The sequence below is a fragment of the Electrona antarctica genome (assembly GCF_951216825.1).
Source record: "Electrona antarctica genome assembly, chromosome: 22".
Taxonomy (NCBI): domain Eukaryota; kingdom Metazoa; phylum Chordata; class Actinopteri; order Myctophiformes; family Myctophidae; genus Electrona; species Electrona antarctica.
The window spans coordinates 9,130,888-9,152,304 of record NC_136805.1 but is presented as its reverse complement, the minus strand read 5'-3'; the positions used below and the strand labels follow the sequence as shown (position 1 = coordinate 9,152,304).

The window sequence follows — 21,417 nt, the reverse complement described above, 5'->3', positions numbered from 1 at the left end:
ATAGAACTTTTTAACACTAATTTGAACCAAAGAAAATCACTTTAAAACCCTATACCTTTATGAACAGAACCATACTTTAGTCTTTAGGCCTACACACCTGAAATTGCCCGCCACCAATGACCAGTGACCATGCACAATTGCACATGCATCATCAAAACATTTGATTTGAAGCTATAGCCTTATTAGCCTAAATGCTAGGACATGTTATGATTACACAATGTAACATAGCCATATTTACAATGATATGTTACCCATATTTACAGACAGTAGGCCGACGGTAGACTTCATGCATGTTGATAAGTGTTGACTGCAGTTCAAACTAAAGTGAGCGCCTTTTTCTCGAGCGATGATGATACTGACCGCCAGGACAGCTGCAGCTTCAATGCATACTGGCTGGGCTAGTTTAGTTGTAGGTCAACAGGTCAGGTGGTCCAGAGCCAGAGTTACGCAAACTCCGTTCACTTGACGGCCAAGCTACACCGGGCATGTGCGCGTTTGACGTAAGCGCACTGCGCGCACAAACGCGCCCAAAGTCGCCCGGTGTAGCCCGGCCGTCATGGGCGGGCCATGTATGTTATTTTAGAAGAGTCACATGCGTGCGTGTGCAGTAGGCAAGAAGGGTATATTATACATTTTTATAATGTTGTGAATATATTTTACACTAGCAGACCACTGCATGGCACTGAGGCCAGCCAACCAACCCACCCTCTGTTCGCCAGTAGTCCTGCTTGTTGTGATGATAGCATAGCATATATACCATATATACCTGTTGGTAAAGAGAGAGATGTGACAGTGCGAAGCTGGTACATTTGTAGGCTGGCTAACTGTCTGTACACTGCCTTCTATATCGCTGTTCGCACTTCGCAGCTTTTAGTTAGCAAAACACGCTTTGATATGTGATGATATTTCCAGAAAGATGCAGAGGAAAATCTCCTAAAAAAAAACAAGAACACGAGAAGAAGTCCCATCAGCGCCGGCCCTGCGGCTCAAGTGGATAACAGGTGAGATGAGATAAAGTGGAGCAGTTTGGAATTAATTACTAATTACTGTCAGAAAGTCTGAACTTTTATTGGCAATGGAGCAGCCTTGGGGGGCTGGCTGGCTTCTTTCATCAGGTTTAATGTTCTCTAAATTAATTTGCGTCTTAATCTTTTGGCCTATTTGTTAATGTATGCCCCTTGCCTTACATGTTTGGTAGAAGCAGATATGATAGCTCTTTGAAAGAAAAGTGGCTACAGTGTGGAAGTGTGAATAATATTTTTCAATAACCATAACGGCACAAATAATTGTCTATCTAATAAAAAAATATAGGCCTACAGATTACTGAGCAAAAAAAAAAAAAAACGTTAGATAAATGTTAATATAATCCACCATCCATAATATCCGAAATATATCAAATTGCAGAAAATTGCATCACTATTTACGCGTATTATTATTTTTCTAGATAAGATCACCATTCCCACGCTTTAATTTAGCCTCCCCAGAATTTAGGCTGTCTTGATAAACCTGCCCTGATTGGTATGGTTGGTTACACTCTTCAGTAGGCTACAAAAAAAATCCAGTCCTAACTAATTTAACATTCTGCACGCTCTTACACAAAGCTGCCACAGAGTGGCGCCAGTGGAGTGCAAATATGTTTGTCAAACTCGTTGGTACGCATGGATCTCCTCCATGAACTCCAGCTGGGCTGGTGGTGCAGTGTGTAATGTTGACTCACTATAATAATATGCCCACTCAAATTGGATAATAAAATTGACACCATAACATTTTGCAACTTGGAATAGAGGGTATGCACGTGACATCATCATCAAACCAGGAAGTTATGTAGGAATGCCTACTGGCAAAAAACTACTTTCTGGCCTTGACATCTGATTGCATTAAACAATGTTAAACTCACTTTGCATGTTGCTTTGCCACTCAATTTGCCACTCGATGTGCCATTCACTTTAAGCATGCGCATACCCTCTATTAGTTTTGTTCTTCAGAGTAATACATTCAATATTACCGTATTAAATTGGTTTGGACAGCAGAACAACATTTACTTTAACTTATTATTGCAGCATAAGATATAAATAAAGGGCATGCTATTTTAATTGTTGTGTGCGTGCGTTCGTGCGTGCGTGCGTGCACATATTGGGGTGGCAGTTGCTCAGGAGGTAGACTAGAGTGGCAGCTTTGGAAAGCGTACATTCTCGGTTACGATTAGTGTTGAAGTGTCCTTGAGCAATACATCTATAACTGCTTGCGATGAGTAGGTTGATGCCTTGCATGGTTTCCTCCGCCTGCAGTGTGAAAGCTTTTTGGATTAAGGAACTATAAAAATGTACCATTTAAATATGCTATTGTTTGTGTGTGCCTTTGTACTGTATGAATGCGGGCAACAATGCATGTGTTTCATTCTGTGTATATGTGACTGAATCTGAATTTATAAATCGGTGACCACGAAGGTTCCGTCTTGGGTTAACCCATTTTGACCTGAAAAATGTCTTCTACATCCTGACAGTTTTCTGAAAAAGCTATGTTTCTATGTCAGTCGATCGTTCTTCGATTTTTCAAAAATAGCAGACCTACAAGCTCGTAGCGCGCCACTCGGTGGCGCGCTATGAGCTTGTAGATCTGCTATTTTTCAATAGCTAAAGCATAACATAATGCTAACACCAAAATGGGTTAAAGTCTGTGAAGATAACCAGGTCAGACTTTCCATTCCAAAATCAAAAGCCCCTCTTCGTTCGTCGCAGATATGAAAGAGACGCAGCTGGTTGGCTGTCCAATCCAACTAAATAAACAAAAATGACTCGATGTCTGGGTCACCAAGTTTAATAATAAAGGCTGGTCAGACTTCTAAACTATACACTGTTCAGCAGTAGAGACTGTTGTGTGTCTCTCCATGTAAGAGGGGTGGGGAGGGGGCGGGGGGTGTTGTAAAGCCATTTCTAACCACAGGCATCAAAAAGATGGAAAGGCAGCTATTTTAATCCATTGAGACCTGGAACGCATCCATGTCACGTTAGCGTTTAACCACATTAACCATTAACCCATTTTGGGGCGGGAACCCCTTTTGGTGTTTTAAACATTATGTTATAATTTAGCTATTGAAAAATAGCAGATCTACAAGCTCATAGCGCGCCACCGAGTGGCGCGCTATGAACTTGTAGGTATGTAGCTATTTTTGAAAAATCGTTAAAATGTGCCTCAAATCTTTCCGAAAATTGTCATGATTTAGAAAACTTTTTTTTTTTTAATTTCGACGTCAGGCCTGAATGGGTTAATAAGACAGATGCAGTCCTCAGGTCCTCTGGCATGCTGTCACAACATCTGTGTACTGTCTATGTTCGCTGAGGCTCACTGCACTGAATATGAATTAGAACAGAATATAATACGGTACAAAAAGAATAGCAAATGTGTTCTGGACAGCATATAGGGATCGCTGGGAACGTACGGCTGCAACTGGAATATAGGCCTACGGCCTTCTCACACCATGGTTCACTGGTTCTCTATTTGTCCATCAGACATCACTTCACTCCGTAAAGTTGAAAACAGTCACGGCTTCACATAAAATGTTGTAAACAAGTATAACGGGGCATTTATTAACTTGTTAACATTCTTGCATTTAACCGTCTAAAATGTGGTGGTCCGAGATCTCTTCCTTTTCTTATTGCTTTCAGATGTGCTGCAGGGGCCAACGCGCATTCATTGTGCAATGCCTAATTCATTGCTCCGTCCTGCAACGGTGTCGTGCGCCGAAAATAGCAAATCTACCAGCTCACACAGCGCTGCGGATGCGGCGCGGTGAGAGCTTGTAGATTTGTTATTTTTAGGCCAAGGCCACGGCCCTCAAGAGGGGAGGCTAGGGAGAACAACAGTCGGAACAGTCTGACCATTTGCCCTGTGCTAGCTGAATTCTACATAATCTACAGCAAATCATTATCGCCATAAAATGCCGAGGGGAGGGGGAAGATCAATGACTAATTTTGCACAAAATACAATGTTTACTTCACATCAATTGGAGCACAATTACGAGTTGCCAACTTGCCAGAGGGAAAGAACAAGATAGGCCCACAAAACAACAGGATCACGCAACGATAATCAAGCATCCAAAACAATGGCGTATGGTCATGCGTTATCATACAATCTCAGACTTTTACAGACATTCCTTGAGGTCTAAACTCGCATTTCTAAATTGCTTGCATTTGATTCATTTCCAGGACTTCTTGCTTTAAGACTCCAGGGACACCTGTTGGGCAGCCTCGCTCCCCCTCGGTCGGCCGCTTCTTTGTTTCAGGTAGGAATATACACGCCATGTTTGTATCCTAAAAAATGTTTTACATTTGTTTTTCCTCTCCTAGATTAATCACTACAACTAAGCCTGCAGAACATTAACCATTTATTATAGCCATATACTTTATCGTAGACAAATAAAATGTTTGGGACATTGTGGAACATCTTCTAAACTAAATAGGAACACACACCAGGTTTAAACCGGTCGATAACACATTTGTATTGTAACTTCATCATCATCGTGAGCTTCTGTTGTTTTGGTTTTTTATGTCCGCACCATAGAACATACATATTATATCAGAGAGATCATGGGTCTTGTACACTTCTAAGGCCAGATGTTTTCCTTGGTAGAAACATACTCCATCCCAGAGAGCACACATGTGCAGTAACAACAATGTCTCGCAATGTCAACAATGTCCATCTGGGATGCATGCACTACACATGTTCAGTATACAGAGACATATAACATGCATGCTTACTGTATGTGTCCACAATACAGCTCATATATCGTAGATAGACACTGTGCGGTCCAAACTTGTGGATAATTATAGAAGTGTAAACGACCCCATTAACACTGTCCATAACCACAGGGGGGGGCTATCGTCTCACATAATTCATTTTAAAATCCTCTTCTCACACACAAACAGAGTAATATAAACCTAACCCTGTCTGTCATGCAGTGAATGACTTCATACGTGTTACCCATGCGCCACACAACGTTCTCAAACACGCTACTTAAGTGGTGTTCCAAAATATTTTATTTCAAACAAACCAAAATCAGTGACCGGCAGTAGAATGCACAAACACCAAAAGTATGCAAACGACCACAGAAGGACTGAGGGAATTTGCTTCAATTTGGATCCATATAACCCCCCCCCCATCCCCACAGCCCCACTCAATCCACCACCACAGCAACGTTCGAGACGCGCACATTTCACGTTTGCATGAATGCTGTTTTTGCTCCCAGTAATTCCTGGCAAAGTTGGGTAACCGAGCATTGTGACGCAAGGTCTAGCACTGAAGACATGCCACAATTAATCATGGCAAGCATCTGTTTCTGCAGAACCGTGGGTCTGTGTGTTGCCGGGAACCCAAAGCCTGTATAGTGTACTGTACTGTACCACCAGGGGAAACTCACGTCTGACTTCCACAAACCTCCATAACCCTAGAACACTAAACCTGGGTGATGTTTCACCCGGAAAATTATATTTGTGTAATTTTCATAATGTTGCTGATGTCTGTGGGTCTTTTTTCAGTACCTTCATGATGCTCAGTGACATCATAGAAGGTAGGTTTGTTTCCTTGCCCACATCCCTGTTTTTTTCTACAGGCAGGTGTTTGGGTGGATTTATGTGGGTTTAGTGATGGTTTGACAAATAAATGTCTAGGAACTATTGGCTATCTGGTACCTCTACTGGTCCTGGTACTGCACTATGGTGGTCATTTGAAAGCACCTGCTGTGAGCTGTCACTGTTGCTGCCTACATGTGACTGGGGAGATATGTGAATCTCATTTGCATAATCATATATGCACACATGCTTGCGCATATAAAATATGTGCACTGTGCACACATACACTCACACTTGCACGCTCAGTGCAAGTGTGAGTTGGGAGACTGTGGCTCAGGAGGTAGAGCAGGTCGTCCAATGATCCATGGGTCGGCGGTTCGAATCCCGGCTCCTCCTGTCTACATGTCAAAGTGTCCTTGGGCAAGACACTGAACCCCAAATTGCTCCCGATGTGCTGGTTTGCATGGCTTCCGCCGCAATCGGTGTATGAATGGCTGAATGTTATACACTATGTAAAGCGCCTTGGATAAAGGCGCTATATAAATGCACCATTTATTTACCACTGGAGACAAAATACTGTGTGTGTGTGTGTGTGTGTGTGTGTGTGTGTGTGTGTGTGTGTGTGTGTGTGTGTGTGTGTGTGTGTGTGTGTGTGTGTGTGTGTGTGTGTGTGTGTGTGTGTGTGTGTGTGTGTGTGTGTGTGTGTGTGTGTGTGTGTGTGTGTGTGTGTGCACTGTGAGACTTACAGTAACTTAACAAACAAGAATTTAGTGCTATAGGATCTAAACTCTTGCCATTGAGCATGTTGGTGATGTATTTTGAATTCACGTAATTCCTACAGTATATACCCTCATGCGCGCCTGCGTGTATGAGAGAGAGACAGACAGAGGGGGAGAAAGAGGACTTCAATACGACAGACAGACAGACAGAGGGGGAGAAAGAGGACTTCAATACGACAGACAGACAGACAGACAGAGGGGGAGAAAGAGGACTTCAATACGACAGACAGACAGACAGACAGAGGGGGAGAAAGAGGACTTCAATACGACAGACAGACAGACAGAGGGGGAGAAAGAGGACTTCAATACGACAGACAGACAGACAGAGGGGGAGAAAGAGGACTTCAATACGACAGACAGACAGAGGGGGAGAAAGAGGACTTCAATACGACAGAAAGACAGACAGAGGGGGAGAAAGAGGACTTCAATACGACAGACAGACAGACAGAGGGGGAGAAAGAGGACTTCAATACATGCACAGACAACAAGTCAGGCTATTTGTGGAGCCCAGCCCTCCAGTGGGATATGACACGTTGAGCGACCCAAGCCTAGAACAGAGGGCGGCCAATGTATGAGAAAGCTGATAACGAGGCTAGAGGAAGTCAACGCTGTTTATCTTCGCTCTCTGCATAGCTATAATCGCTGGCCCTTGTGGTCATTGCAACATGTGGCCTTACAAATAACTCCAAATAACCCCTGGTTCTCTTTACTTTCCCTCTTGGGGGCGGGGTCCGGGGGGGTGGGGGGGGGTCAGAGGGTTTGACGGCGCTGATGATGGTGGCAGCAGCGGGCATTCTTTGCGCCGTGCCAGTCAGGGCCGCGCCTGAGCCATGTGGTGGTTTTGTCGAAGGAGCACTGATGGTTTTTAAAGAGCCCCGGGCCCATGACTCCATGGGTAATTTTCATACTTTCCTGATTTGGTGTGAGGCCAAAAGCAACAGGCTGGAGGCTCTCTCACTCTGAAACAGGATATTGGGTTAGTAATGGCCGCCGGGGGACCGGCAGAATGACATAAATGTGAGGGTTTTTTCACACATATTCGAGAGACCTCATAGTTCTAAGCGTATAGATTAAACCATTTAGGCCTGACGTCGAAATTTATAAAATGTCTTCTAAATCCTGACAGTTTTCTGTCAGGATTTGCGCCACATTTTCACGATTTTTTCAAAAATAGCAGATCTACAAGCTCGTAGCGCGCCACTCGGTGGCGCGCTATGAGCTTGTAGATCTGCTATTTTTCAATAGCTAAATTATACAAACAGGAAGGTCATTCCCTGAAGAAGGCAACTTGTTGCCGAAACGTTGGAAAAATAAAGATTTTGATGGCATCGTGACTACGAGCTGTGCGGCCTCTCTCCTTTCTCAGCAATAGCTAAATTATAACATAATGTTTAAAACACCAAAATGGGTTCCCGCCCAAAATGGGTTAACGCATGTCAAAGACTGACATTAATGAAACAGCGCTGTGATCTGCAAGGGCACGTTGGCTTGTGGCGGTGGCCTCGCTATTAGTATACACGGCTGACTGCGCAGACCTTTGGAGAAAAATCACACTGACCGCAGCATTCAACACCGAGAAATTACAAAAGGCTTGAGAGAGAGAGAGAGGGAGCACTGCTTTTACGCAAAACAAAATTACTTCCCAGTAACTACCACGTAATCTCTTTATCTTTAAATAAAGACGGCAATATTTATTAAGTGATTATCAGTGTCTCTTTCTCCAAGATTGTTATTACAATGCAAATGATTGTATTAAAAAATGTTATAATTGCTTTAATCAGGCCCAATGGTTTTTGTCCCTGTGGTGACGCTCTACAGTACCTGGGCTTCTTGAAGGTAATTGGCAGCAGCACTTATTAGCGCTTGGCCTGGCTGGATTTGGACGACTCTCCTTAATAGCCATGTAATCAAGTCCAATTAGGAGTCAATTAGAGGCAGGAGTTCACTCATAGGGTTAGCACTCGAGATTGTCCTGGACAATTACCAGCTTATGGTTTTATAAAAAAGATATTCTGAGAATTAACACATTTTGGGCGGGAACCCCTTTTGGTGTTTTAAACATTATGTTATAATTTAGCTATTGAAAAATAGCAGATCTACAAGCTCATAGCGCGCCACCGAGTGGCGCGCTACGAGCTTGTAGGTCTGCTATTTTTGAAAAATCGAAGAACGACTGACATAGAAACAGCTTTTTCAGAAAACTGTCAGGATGTAGAAGACATTTTTAGAATCTGATCTCAGGTCAATTCAGAAAACTGTCAGGATGTAGAAGACATTTTTAGAATCTGATCTCAGGTCAGAATGGGTTAAAGAGCATAGAGCGGTGAGGATGATTTCTTCATCATAGTTGATAGAATGAAGAAAATGGCAGCACTCAATATTATGTCCTTTTCACATGGTTTTATTCACCTCTGACGAGCAGACAACGTACGCGTTTCGGCCCAGTCGGCCTTCCTCAGCGCTGTGAACGCTGAGGTCAAGGAGGTCAAGGAGGAACGCTTGACACCGCTGAGGAAGGCCGACTGGGCCGAAACGCGTACGTTGTCTGCTCGTCAGAGGTTAATAAAATCGTGTGAAAAAGGACCTATATTGAGTGCTGCCATTTTCTTCATTCTATTATTATGCATCATGGCGCCTTGCACCTACTGTATAAGGATTCTTTCTCTAACCTGGAGTGCTGCAGGTTGTCTGCTTCAAGGTTCAAGGTTCTTTATTATTTGTCTCCCGAGGAAGAAATGTGTCTTAGACAACGGGCCCGCATGCAAGCGTAGCCCTTATGCCCATGTCGCCGAAGAGCAGCAATACAATCCAATACTGCTTCGGCAGTACTCTTCTCTTTTCATCATAGTTGAAACAAGTGACAAGTATAACTGATAAAACGGATGTTCTATCAAGTCTGTGAAAAGGGGAGGTTTCACTCTGCTCTTTGACATATGGTGTTATTTTATATTCTAAGCATAGAATAGAAACACTCACCCAGTTGGTCGTCAGTAGACGGTGGAGGTGGCCTTTGAAACAGTGAGGAGGCCCTCTTGTTATGTTACACAACGGCCACAAATCTTCTCCCTAGACGCCGCCATGCCACCAAACCATGCTACGTTTTTTCCCTAACGGGCCCGAGAGAAAGGGCTCCCGGATGGTAAAGGGATGTGACATGACACTAGAAGATACCCCCTAGCCCCCCCCCCCCCCCCCTCCTCCCCCCACGGCTGGTGAGCGTCCTTTACCTCACAGATTCCTGTGATACAGCTAAAGTAAATTTTGGACCTTGTTGTATATGCCGTACAGAAGTATACTGTTTATTTAAGCCATTTAGACCTGAGGACGATTCTACGAATGCCTTCTAAATCCTGACAGTTTTCTGAAAAAACCTCATGTTTTTATACGTATGTCAGTCGTTCTCAAACATTTTCAGGTCAAGGACCCCCAAAAATATATGTAATTGGCCGCCGACCCCATCTGAAAATATGTTGTTTTCAGGGACCCCCCCGCCCCCAAGAAGCAAAGATTTGAGTAAAAAACGTTTGCTCTGAAAGAATATATATTCAAAGATTTGCGCCACATTTTCACGATTTTCTTCAAATATAGCAGACCTACACGCTCGTAGTGAGGTACTCGGTGCCGCGCTACGAGCTTGTAGATCTGCTATTTTTCAACAGCTATAAAAGTACAACATAGAGAAAAAAGTAAAAACACCAAAAAGGGGCTCCCGCCCAGAGTGGCTTAACATCTCCAGCGTGCTGAGTTATGACTAGTAATGATTACTCAAATGCCCAGTGTGTTTGGGCTATTGTACCAGGAGTGCCTCCAAACAGGCCCACTGGTGTTTATTTGAATTTTCCATTTTATATTGCCACGTGTCATTAGGCTGTTTACAGTTTACCCAGAGTGATGGATCCTTTCCTTCACCCCTCTCCACTCAAACTAAAAAGCGCTACATACAATGTAGGCACGCTCCTCCTAAAGAGAGGGGTGTGTGTGTGTGTGTGTGTGTGTGTGTGTGTGTGTGTGTGTGTGTGTGTGTGTGTGTGTGTGTGTGTGTGTGTGTGTGTGTGTGTGTGTGTGTGTGTGTGTGTGTGTGTGTGTGTGTGTGTGTGTGTGTGTGTGTGTGTGTGTGTGTGGATAATGACACTTAAATATTTATATATATTTTTTCCAAGATTCTTGGGAAATAGCTGATCTACATGCTCGCAACACGTCGCAACACGCCATGGTGTGAGCTTGTATAGATCGGCTATTTTCAAACTATTTGAGACACAAATCCGGGTTTTTGACCAATAAGAACCGTTGTTTGACCCGGTGCCGGGACAGCTGGCGCTTCTCCGGGTCAAATGATGGAATGACGTAACGTTGACCCCCTTCCCCTTATTGGCTCATACTAGGACATGGCGTGTATGTGTAGGCCAGGGACTCATACTGAAATCCTGTAAGAGGGCACGTTTGGACAAAAATAGCAGATCTACAAGCTCACAACGCGTCGCAGTGCGACGCGTTGAGAGCTTGTAGATCAGCTATTTTCGGGGTGCAACCCAGCAGTCTTTATCTACTGGAGATGTGGTGTACGACATGGATTTAAAAACAAATTAGTCGCAACATTCTGCATTCAAGTTCAGGAGACTTTGGAAAACAATTTGTTAGTTAGTTAGTTAGTTAGTTAGTTAGTTAGTTAGTTAGTTATGGCATGGAAAGGAGTGACATTTGCATTTCTTTCACCATTAGCAAATGCTGCATTCGTGGTCTAGAAAGGGCAGGGGCTGAAACCCCCTTTGATGTCTATGTGTGCACGTACGTCCCTGGTGTAGGCAGAAGAATTGGGTTCTAGTTGTGAAACAGATTTTGATGCTTTGCTAAGGGAACTCCTGTGCGTGTGTGTGTGTGTGTGTGTGTGTTTGTGTGATCATGATGCGGCCTAGTTGCTTTTTTTTTGGCCTTGTTTTCGTAGACCTGGTTGCTTTGTGTCTCTCACAACATCTGGCAACGCGTGGTAAAAACTCGACTCGATTACGGTCTTGATTTATAACGTTCCTCGCGAAGCTTTCGGGCCTTCCTCGGAGTGTGAAATGTTATCTTGCCTCGCCGTTCTCGTCAGGTCGAGGCTACCAAATCAGACCGGAGAGGTATCATAATTTTTTTTCCCCCGCAGTAAGCTCTACAACCTGGCTCCATGTCCCAAGATGTCCTCCTAGATTTAGAAGCAACAGGTTTCATGTTTATGTTGGCTGAGAATAAGAATATGTTTCAAACTCGTTTGACATATTAACCCATTTTGGGCGTGAACCCCTTTTGGTGTTTTAAACATTGTTATAATTTAGCTATTGAAAAATAGCAGATCTACAAGCTCATAGCGCGCCACCGAGTGGCACGCTACGAGCTTGTAGGTCTGCTATTTTTGAAAAATCGTGAAAATATTAATTTCAGAAAACTGGAGGATTTGGATGATTTTTTTTAAAATGTTCGATGTCAGGCCAAAATGGGTTAAAGTCACTGTTACATTATGTGTAGACAACCCGTTTAAAAAAAAAAAAAAAAGAAATACATATTTTATTTTGTCATACTTTACCATAATCCTTTGAAGGGAAAAAAATCAAGCCAAAATCAACAAGACGTTTTCTGGTCAGTTTGTGGTTACTTGAATCGTTGTTTATCGTGTCATGATTGTAGCATGGATTTTAGGATAATAATGTTATAATAATAATAACAGTTTATTTCTCTTAAACTGAATTTATCTTTTCCCAGATTGCGTTCTTGGTCAAAACAAGCTTTATTCAATGGCCATAAAGAACCGATGATCGCAGTTACAAAGTTTATTTTCCAGGTGAAAGCAAAGACGATCGGCCGTGACTTCACACAGCGTTTGTTTAGGCTACTCTTACGGTTCACATCTTCAAAATAAGGGTCTTCACTGAAACAAAACACTGGCAGTGGCGGAAGAATTATTTAATGAATTAATACCTGGCAGTTAATATGTTTAAAAAGAATAAACCTAGGCTGTATTGTTGTTGAAACAAGACTAAAGCCCAATATCTCATATCTGACTTCTCTTATCGGGGTCCTGGTACAAGATGTTTTCAGATGGGGCTCCTCAGCCAAATACATATCAATGTGAGGGTCCTTAAACGTGAAAATGTTTGACGTATGGCACACAAACTATGGCATGAGCTAAGTAATGAAAGAAGCCTTATACTGTAGTTAAATGTTCAATGCATTGAGTCATTTCTATGGTTAACTTTAAACAGAATGTGCTGAAGATCACGGTATTCACTGGTGCTGTATGTGTGTTGCATACAGTGCATTTGTTTGTACTTGGTGTGTCTTAAACAACGTTAAACTCACTTTACCAATCTCACTTTGCCACTCGATTTGCCACTCGATCTGCCATTCACTTTATGCATGGGCATACCCTCTATAGGAGGGGCTAGCGCCCCTCAAATCACACCCGTGTGAAGTGAGGGGCGCTCTTAGAATCACAATTTGCGTCCTCACCTTCTTCATCAATGTCTGTGTTAAGCAATTTGTGTTACGACGTAAAAATTGTCCATTCATTGTCAATGGGAATTGAATGTTTGTGTAGGACAAAGTTTGTGCACACACACCAAAAGCTGGCCATAGGAGGGGCTAGCGCCCCTCAAAGACACGAGGTCCCGAAGAAGACTTTGTGTCTGGTCAAAACATGTTGCTTGTTTGTCCTGCGGTTTTGTGTTGTTTATCTCTTTAGCTTTTTTGTGTACAAATGCTAAAAGCCTCTGCCTATAAAATCAGCTTTTTTTTGTGATCACTCGATTCCAGCCTAGCTGGCAACTGTGAGCACCTCTCTTTTCCACTGACCGAGGGCGGAGATTATTGTGCATGCTTTTGTGTGTATAGTGTGTTTTTGTGTGCGTGCGTCGTCCCTCACACACACACACACACACACACACACACACACACACACTAACCACTCGGGCACTCTGTCCAGTGTATGGGATCCACCGTACACTAGGGCTGCACGATATGGACAAAATTTCATATCTCGGTATATTTGTGCCAAATATTGCGATATTGATATTACCATTAAAATGTCATATTCTATATTTTAAGTGTTGCAACATTGAAAACTAAACATTATTTAAAAAAAACTGCATAATAACAAGTCAATATCAACGATATGTCGATATATCAACCATATATTATATCGCGATACCGATGCCTTTTCACAATACTGATATTTTGCGCATGTTCATACCTCGATCACGATATATTGTGCAGCCTTACCGTACACTACACTATCATTCATTCTTGTCGGATGCAGCCTGCAGCCATGCAATTATTTTCTTTTTTTAAATGTTTTTTTTTTTGTGGCTTTCGCCTTTTATTTTATATTTTGTATGGATGGACCTTAGAGTATATATGAATAGAGACGGCACCCGGATGAAACCCTGAGGCGAAATGGACATAGTGGCCGAATTTGATATTGCAGCGTGGGCCCAAACACATGAACGCGCTGGTCCGTTGACTATCATTGTGCACGTTCACGATGACACGTGAACGCTGAATGCCTGCAATGATAGTCAGCGGCAGCGCGTTCATGTGTTTGGGCCCAATCCATCCCAGAATGCACTCTGTTCCTACCCAGAATGCACAGTGAAATCGCCTCATGCGCTTTTGAGCAACTTAATGCAAGTGGATGGGAGGAGAACTCGGGTGCCGTCTCTATTCATATATACTCTAAGGGATGGACAGACAGTTGGCTGACAGGAAATGGGGAGAGAGATGGGGGGGTGACATGCAGTAAAGGCCGTCGGGATCGGGAGTCGAACCCGCGGCACACTGCCAGACTGGATTACCAACCAAGGTGCCTGGACCACTGAGCCATAGCCCAGGCCCAGCCATGCAATTCTGTTGCAACATTGTTGTGACGTAGTTTTTATGGTGAATGAAAATGTGCACACAGAGAAAGACGACTCCGGACAAACACTCACAGAGACACACAGACACACAGAGAAAGACGACTCCGGACAAACACTCACAGAGACACACAGACCAGGGGGAGAGCCCACCTCTGATTAACACCAAACATACTAAATCTGACAACATACCCCGCAAACCTATGACGGGGAAGAGTTACTGGAGAGAGAGACAGAGAGAGGGAGAGAGACGAATGAAAAGCATTAGCTTGACCCCGGACGGTTAGCTCAACCGTCTGGGCACCTAGGCTGCCAAGCCAGCCGGACGGCGTGCCGCGGGTTCGACTCCCGAGCCCGACGGCCTTTGCCGCGTGTCACTCCCCATCTCTCTCCCCCTTTCCTGTCTAATTACTGTACCCTATCAATAAAGGCAAAAAAACGCCAAAAAATATCTTATCGAGCTTGTAGATCTGCGAGTTTAAAAAATGTGTGAAAGAAATGTGTGCATCAGCACTGCATTGAGGAACCCCTACACTTACTCAAACAATAGTCTTGCGCTAATGTCATGGAGATCAATCATGAAGCTTTGCATATGCACAGTATGCACTATACTATATCCATGGATTAAAGTTGCCTCAGTTGCCACGACTGATTTCAGCCATTTGGATTCCATAGGAGTTTTTTATTTTTATTGATATGTTTATTGACAATGTTTACATGTACAGGAAAAAAGCACATAGTTATACATCACCATCAAAAGGATAAATGCAAGAAAGCCAACAGCTTATTTCCATTGCAGTCCCTTAGTTAAAAATGAAACGCAACAATGAATGTGTGAGTGTATGAGTGAGCGTGTCCATGTGAGTGTTTTAGGAATGTGTTATTGTTATTATTATTATTATTATTATTAATAGTCTTCTATGAAAGCATGTTGTTCAGCGAAAATTATTTAGTTTAAAGATTCTAGCATTTGAAGTGGTCAAACCACCAATATGGTCAGAAGCATACCTTCCATAAAACCCTGAATGGTCTCGGATATTTCATAAAAGCAAAGGTTAAAGCCTCAGTCTGTGGTTTCTTCCCCTGGTTGGCGGTACGTGGAACAGCAGGAAGGAACAATATGTTACTGGAATCATCATACTTTTACAATTGTTTAGGAAACGGCTCCAATGCGGGGGGGGGGGGGGGGGGGGCTCCTTTCATGCTGTTTCACAAATCGTATAATCGGACTTGGCCATATAACATTTTTCAGTCGGGAGATTTTATTTAGCTTTAATCCACGTATAATAATGTCACACATTAGGTAAGGTAAGGTACATTTATTCTGTGTTTTTAAAAGAACAAAGGAAGCACATAATACATACATATGCATATACATATATACATACATACATAAATCTACATACATGCGGTTGGATCCACTTATAAAAGTGGCACCGAAAAAGGTGTAGGCTGAAGCCAAGGCTTATGCTGCCTACCCTTTGTGGACATGGCCTGGTTTTTTATGACAATACTTTAATTTAATTTGGATTATTCAGCAAATAATCCAGCTGGGAATTGAACCAGAGACTCGCTGATCAGGACGTTTTGTGGCCAAGTGGTACAGTCAGTGTGCGCCTTGACCACTTGGCTATCGGGTTTCCCCAACGCTACACACATAGTAAAAGAAATGAAATATTCTTAAAATAAACATGGCGGCAGTGAATATGTCAACATTGAATTCTTCGATACTACTCGCAGCGTTAAATCCAGTAATCACAGCTGTGATGAACCACGAAAAACCAACAATATTAATGCGGCGCAGAACAAGAACTTGCATGCATATGTTGTCATGAACATTGAAAGATTGTCGATTACAATGTTCATGAATCAAATTAAATTTCCTGCCACATAACCACGATTCCAAAATAGTGAGACACGCTCGCAATTTTATTGAATAAACCTTCCTGTGCAACCGAGTAATAAGTCCAATCTGGATGAAAGGCATTTTCTATTGAGCCGTATTAACCCGTTTTGGGCGGGAACCCCCTTTTGGTGTTAGCATTATGTTATGCTTTAGCTATTGAAAAATAGCAGATCTACAAGCTCATAGCGCGCCACCGAGTGGCGCGCTATGAGCTTGTAGGTCTGCTATTTTTGAATTTTTTTTAAAATGTGGCGCAAATCATTGAATATATAACGTTTTTAACGCAAACGTTTTTATCTCAAATCTTTGCTTCTGGGGGGGGGGGGTGATCCCTGGAACAACATATTTTCAGATGGGGTCGGCAGCCAATTACATATATTTTTGGGGGTCCTTGACCTGAAAATGTTTGAGAACGACTGACATATAGAAACATGAGGTTTTTTCAGAAAACTGTCAGGATGTAGAAGACATTTTTAGAATCTGATCTCAGGTCAGAATGGGTTAATGTATTATACTGACTGACAGGATGGTTGTTATGCACCTTCATCGCATTATAAACGCATGTGAGAGTCCCTTGGACTGTGATGGGGGGAAATTCAATACAGCGCTACAATAAAGACAGGTCATTGCCGCATTTGGAATCTATTGGTTTGTTCCTTGAGGGGGGGAACACATCATACCGGGTCCAATAATCCTCCAGAAAGATGCGGTGAAAACAACACGTTGTTTGGCCCATCTTCTTCCTTTTACCATCTTTGATGTGGAAAAACCATCTCCTTGCTTCTATTGCCAGGTTTGGAAGGAGCACTTCTCACTTTAACCCAATGTGACCTGGGAAGGATTCTACAAATGTCTTCTAAATCATGACAGTTTTCTGAAAAACCCTATGTTTCTATGTGTCAGTCGTTCTCAAACATTTTCATGTCAAGGACCCCCACGATTTTATGTAATTTGCCACCGACCCCCATCTGAAAATATGTTGTTCCAGGGACACCCCAGAAGCAAAGATTTGAGTTAAAAACGTTCGCTCTGAAAGAATATATATTCAAAGATTTGCGCCACATTTTCACGATTTCTCAAAAATAGCAGTCCTACAAGTTCATAGCGCGGCACTCGGTGCCGCGCTATGAGCTTGTAGATCTGCTATTTTTCAACAGCTAAAGCATAACACAATGCTTAAAACACCAACAGGGGTTCGTTCCCGCCCGAAATGGGATAAGGGAGCAGAGCGGCCCCATGCAGCCTCCTCTGTGAAAGGTATTCAGACGCGCTGCAGCAGAACTTTGGCATCTGCGTTTAGTTACTGGGTTTGGTTTCAGTTTGTTGGAGAGGCAGCGCGATTCGGTCACTGGCCGTGTCACGTTATAGCATTGGGGGTCCAAATCCTCACATTCTTGTAAGGCAGAGCTAATAGCCCTAATACCTACAGTACATGAGCGTGTCGTACTATTATTCTCTTTCACATGGAGCATTTCTTAGTTCAGCTGCCATTGCCTACTTACACGTAATTTTAGAGTCTCTCTCTCTCTCTCTCTCTCTCTCTCTCTCTCTCTCTCTCTCTCTCTCTCACTGTGTGTGTGTGTGTGTATACTGTATATATGTTACAGTACAAGTGAGAAACCAGTACAAGTGAACGGACCTGGGAGCGCCTATTATTTTCCGACGGGCGAACCGCGCCATCGGGGGCTGGGGTGGCGATTGTCGTCCATTGGTGGGCCCCAGTTGGCCCGTCGGCCTCCCATTCGCCATTGTTGTTTTTTTGGGGGGTTTTTAACCGGGTCTGCCTGCGCACTTGCCCCGGCCTTCTCCCTTCCCATTTGGCACGCCAAAATAAAGAAAGTGTATTTCAGAATGATATATCTTTGCAATGTATAGTACAATGTATGATCAACTGTCTCTGGTTCTGTTTTCGGGCACGCAATCTCCCTTCAAAGTCATTCGTCAGACTATTTATGTATGTCATTATCTCTCTTATTACTTTCATCTCTTACCTCAACCCCACAGAACATAATCAAGGCTCGATGCATACACACACACACGTGCTTTGCTCACTGTAATAGGTATGTTTGTAATAATTGCCAATAAAGTTATGCACGGGACAGAGAAGCTTTGAGGAAACCCAGAGCTCTCACTGGACCCGTTTACCTCCCTGCGTGAACAGAACAGCACTAACCCATTTCGGGCGGGAACCCCTTTTTGGTGTTTTAAAGCATCGTTATACTTTAGCTATTGAAAATAGCAGATCTACAAGCTCATAGCGCGGCACCGAGTGGCGCGCTACAAGCTTGTAGGTCTGCTATTTTTGAAAAATCGAAGAACGACTGACATAGAAACATAGCTTTTTCAGAAAACTGTCAGGATGTAGAAGACATTTTTAGAATCTGATCTCCTTCAGATTGTTCACCGTGAGATATCATCATCTCTGCCGACTTGTAGGTCTGCTATTTATTTTTAAATCGTGAAAATGTACCTCAAATCTTTGAATATATATATTATTACAGAGTGAACATTTTAACTCAAATCTTCTGCTTCTGGGGAGGTCCCTGGAACAACATATTTTCAGATGGGGGGGGCGGAGGCACATTACATATAATTTTTGGGGTCCTTGACATGAAATATTGAGAACCACTGATACAGAAACATAAGGTTTTTCAGAAAACGTCAGGTCTAAATGTGCTAATATGAGCATGTTTTCAGTTTGCAGAGGGTATAATGTATCTGGATGTGAATAATAGGCTCTGTTTTGCCATTACGCTCCATGCTGGGTTCAGTTCAACACGCCAACAGTTTTCTGTTACGATTGGATGACAAGGAGTTCTCTGCCCAGTCCTCCAGCACACCACACTCACTCAAAACTGCAGGACTGAGGTAATGCCCGGACCCCGTGCCAGAAATAGATGTTCAGAGCAGGAATACGGAATCAGAACCTAAATTTAGATGATTGTTAAGTAGACCCTGTAACAATTCCATCCATCAGCTGCGGCCCCGTGTTTTCAGAAAGGGAAATGTTCTGCATTTCATTGTCCTTATTCATGGGATACGTCACAGAATGCTGTCGTAATAGCCAGAACAGGCCGTGCCATGCCACACTTTTCCAACTTCCTCCAAGTCGGGCATCCAAGTTTCACCCGTGTTTTCAGAAAGGGAAATTTTCTGCATTTCATTGTCCTTGTTCATGGGATACGTCACAGAATGCTATCGTAATAGCCAGAACAGGCCGTGAATGATGCCACACTTTTCCAAGTTCCTCCAATAATTAATTGCATTTTTATATTGCATTTTTATAGCGCTTTTCCAAGTGCTCAAAGCGCTTTACAATGGTTCATTCATTCTTACATTGGGAGGTGAAGCGGCGAACAGTCGACGCCAGCGTCCTCACTTCCCACATTCACACACCAACGGTGGCAAGCTCACACCGACCGACTCATTGGAGGCAATGTAGGGTTCAGTGTCTTGCCCAAGGACACTTCGACATGTGGACAGGAGGAGCCGGGATTCGAACCGCCGACCCAGGGATCATTGGACGACCTGCTCTACCTCCTGAGCCACAGCCGTCCAAGTCGGGCATCCAAGTTTCACGCCCTAGCGTGACATCCGAGTTTGTCTCTTATGCTGTTTGTGCTTTTACAAAGGAAGCACATTGCCAGTGAGTTATTGAACTTGCTGCAGGAGACCCTGCAGGCATTGTGGTGGAGCACAGGAGCCTATATCCTGGTGAGAGGAAGGTGAGAGGAGGCACGCTATACTCATCCTCAACAATGTTTTGATACTTAACCCATTTCGACCAGAGGACGATTCTAAAGAATGGCTTCTAAATCCTGACCGTTTTCATAAAAACCCATGTCGTTCTCAAACATTTTCTTGTGTAGGACTAGGACCCCCAAAAATATATGACATTGGCCGCCGACCCCCATCTGAAAATATGTACGGTAGTTCCGGGGACCCCCCCCCCCCCCAGAAGTAAAGATTTGAGTTAAAAACGTTCGCTCTGAAAGAATATATACATTCAAAAATCTACGCCACATTTTCACGATTTTTCAAAAATAGCAGACCTACAAGCTCGTAGCGCGGCACTCGGTGCCGCGCTATGAGCTTGTAGATCTGCTATTTTTCAATAGCAAAAAGTATACATAACATAATGCTTAAAACACCAAAAAGGGGTTCCCGCCCAAAGTGGGTTAAACCTTGATCTGAGTTAACGATAGTAGCTTCCTGTAAATACCAGACTGACTTTAGAACCTTACCCCTTCTCTTACAGGGTATCAAATGGGCTTGCCTTTAGGCGTCACTGAAAGCCCCTAATGCCCTCGACCCCACCACAATGCCACTTTTCCCAGGGGCTGGCCTGTCTGTCAAAAACCAAAGCACTTCCATCCACTCCACCTTAAAGAACGAATACTGTAGTTAGTAGACTCCACTAAGCAGAGTATAACAATATAATCACAATCAGTCCTAATTAGTCATCACTAAATTAATGTCAACATTACGCGATTTAGTGGTCAAATAGCGAATGTACTCGCAATGCATGTGTGAAATTGCATTTACTATAATGTACCCGTAGGCTAATCTGATTATGATTTACATATGCACGTTTTCTGTATATTAAATGTATATTAATGTAGTATTTGTCATCTTAATGGCATGGAAGGGGAAAAAACAGATATTGTATTTCAACTATTCAAGTTCCTTTTTTAAATGAGACTAGTGAAGTATTAACTGGATAAACAAAATGGGTTGACGATGATGATATAAATATTTATTGTGCCAAACGGAACACTTAAAAACGATTTACACACCGGCTCGCATCCGTTACTCACACTTCTACACGTCACGATTTTATAAAAATAATCACTTTTCCAGTGACCTCACGACTCTCAAATAACTTAAGATAAGCAAGTGGAGGTAACAACCCAGTCTGCAAACAAGAAACTCTGATTATAAATAGACTTTGTAGCAGTTGCTTTTAGGCTGCTCTGGGAGGGAGAGAACGGCGTTGTAGTCCTGGACATCTGGAGCAGTGTGTGGGGAGGCCGAGTGAGGACCTGAACGGCGTTCTAGACATCTGGAGCAGTGTGTGGGGAGGCCGAGTGAGGACCTGAACGGCGTTCTAGACATCTGGAGCAGTGTGGGGAGACCGAGTGAGGACCTGAATGGCGTTCTAGACATCTGGAGCAGTGTGGGGAGGCCGAGTGAGGACCTGAACGGCATTCTAGACATCTGGAGCAGTGTGGGGAGGCCGAGTGAGGACCTGAACGGCGTTCTAGACATCTGGAGCAGTGTGT

At 43.3% G+C, this 21,417-nt stretch overlaps 1 protein-coding gene across 1 annotated transcript in view; it reads left to right on the top strand.

The window, feature by feature from the left end:
- Positions 1-578: 578 nt before the first annotated feature.
- myocd (myocardin) overlaps positions 579-21,417 on the top strand; it is a 190,292-nt gene continuing 169,453 nt past the window's right edge. Inside the window, exons 1-3 of the mRNA XM_079492800.1 lie at positions 579-620; positions 913-1,001; positions 4,206-4,282. The gene's annotated coding sequence lies outside the window, so the exon portion shown is untranslated. The remainder of the gene's footprint in view (positions 621-912; positions 1,002-4,205; positions 4,283-21,417) is intronic.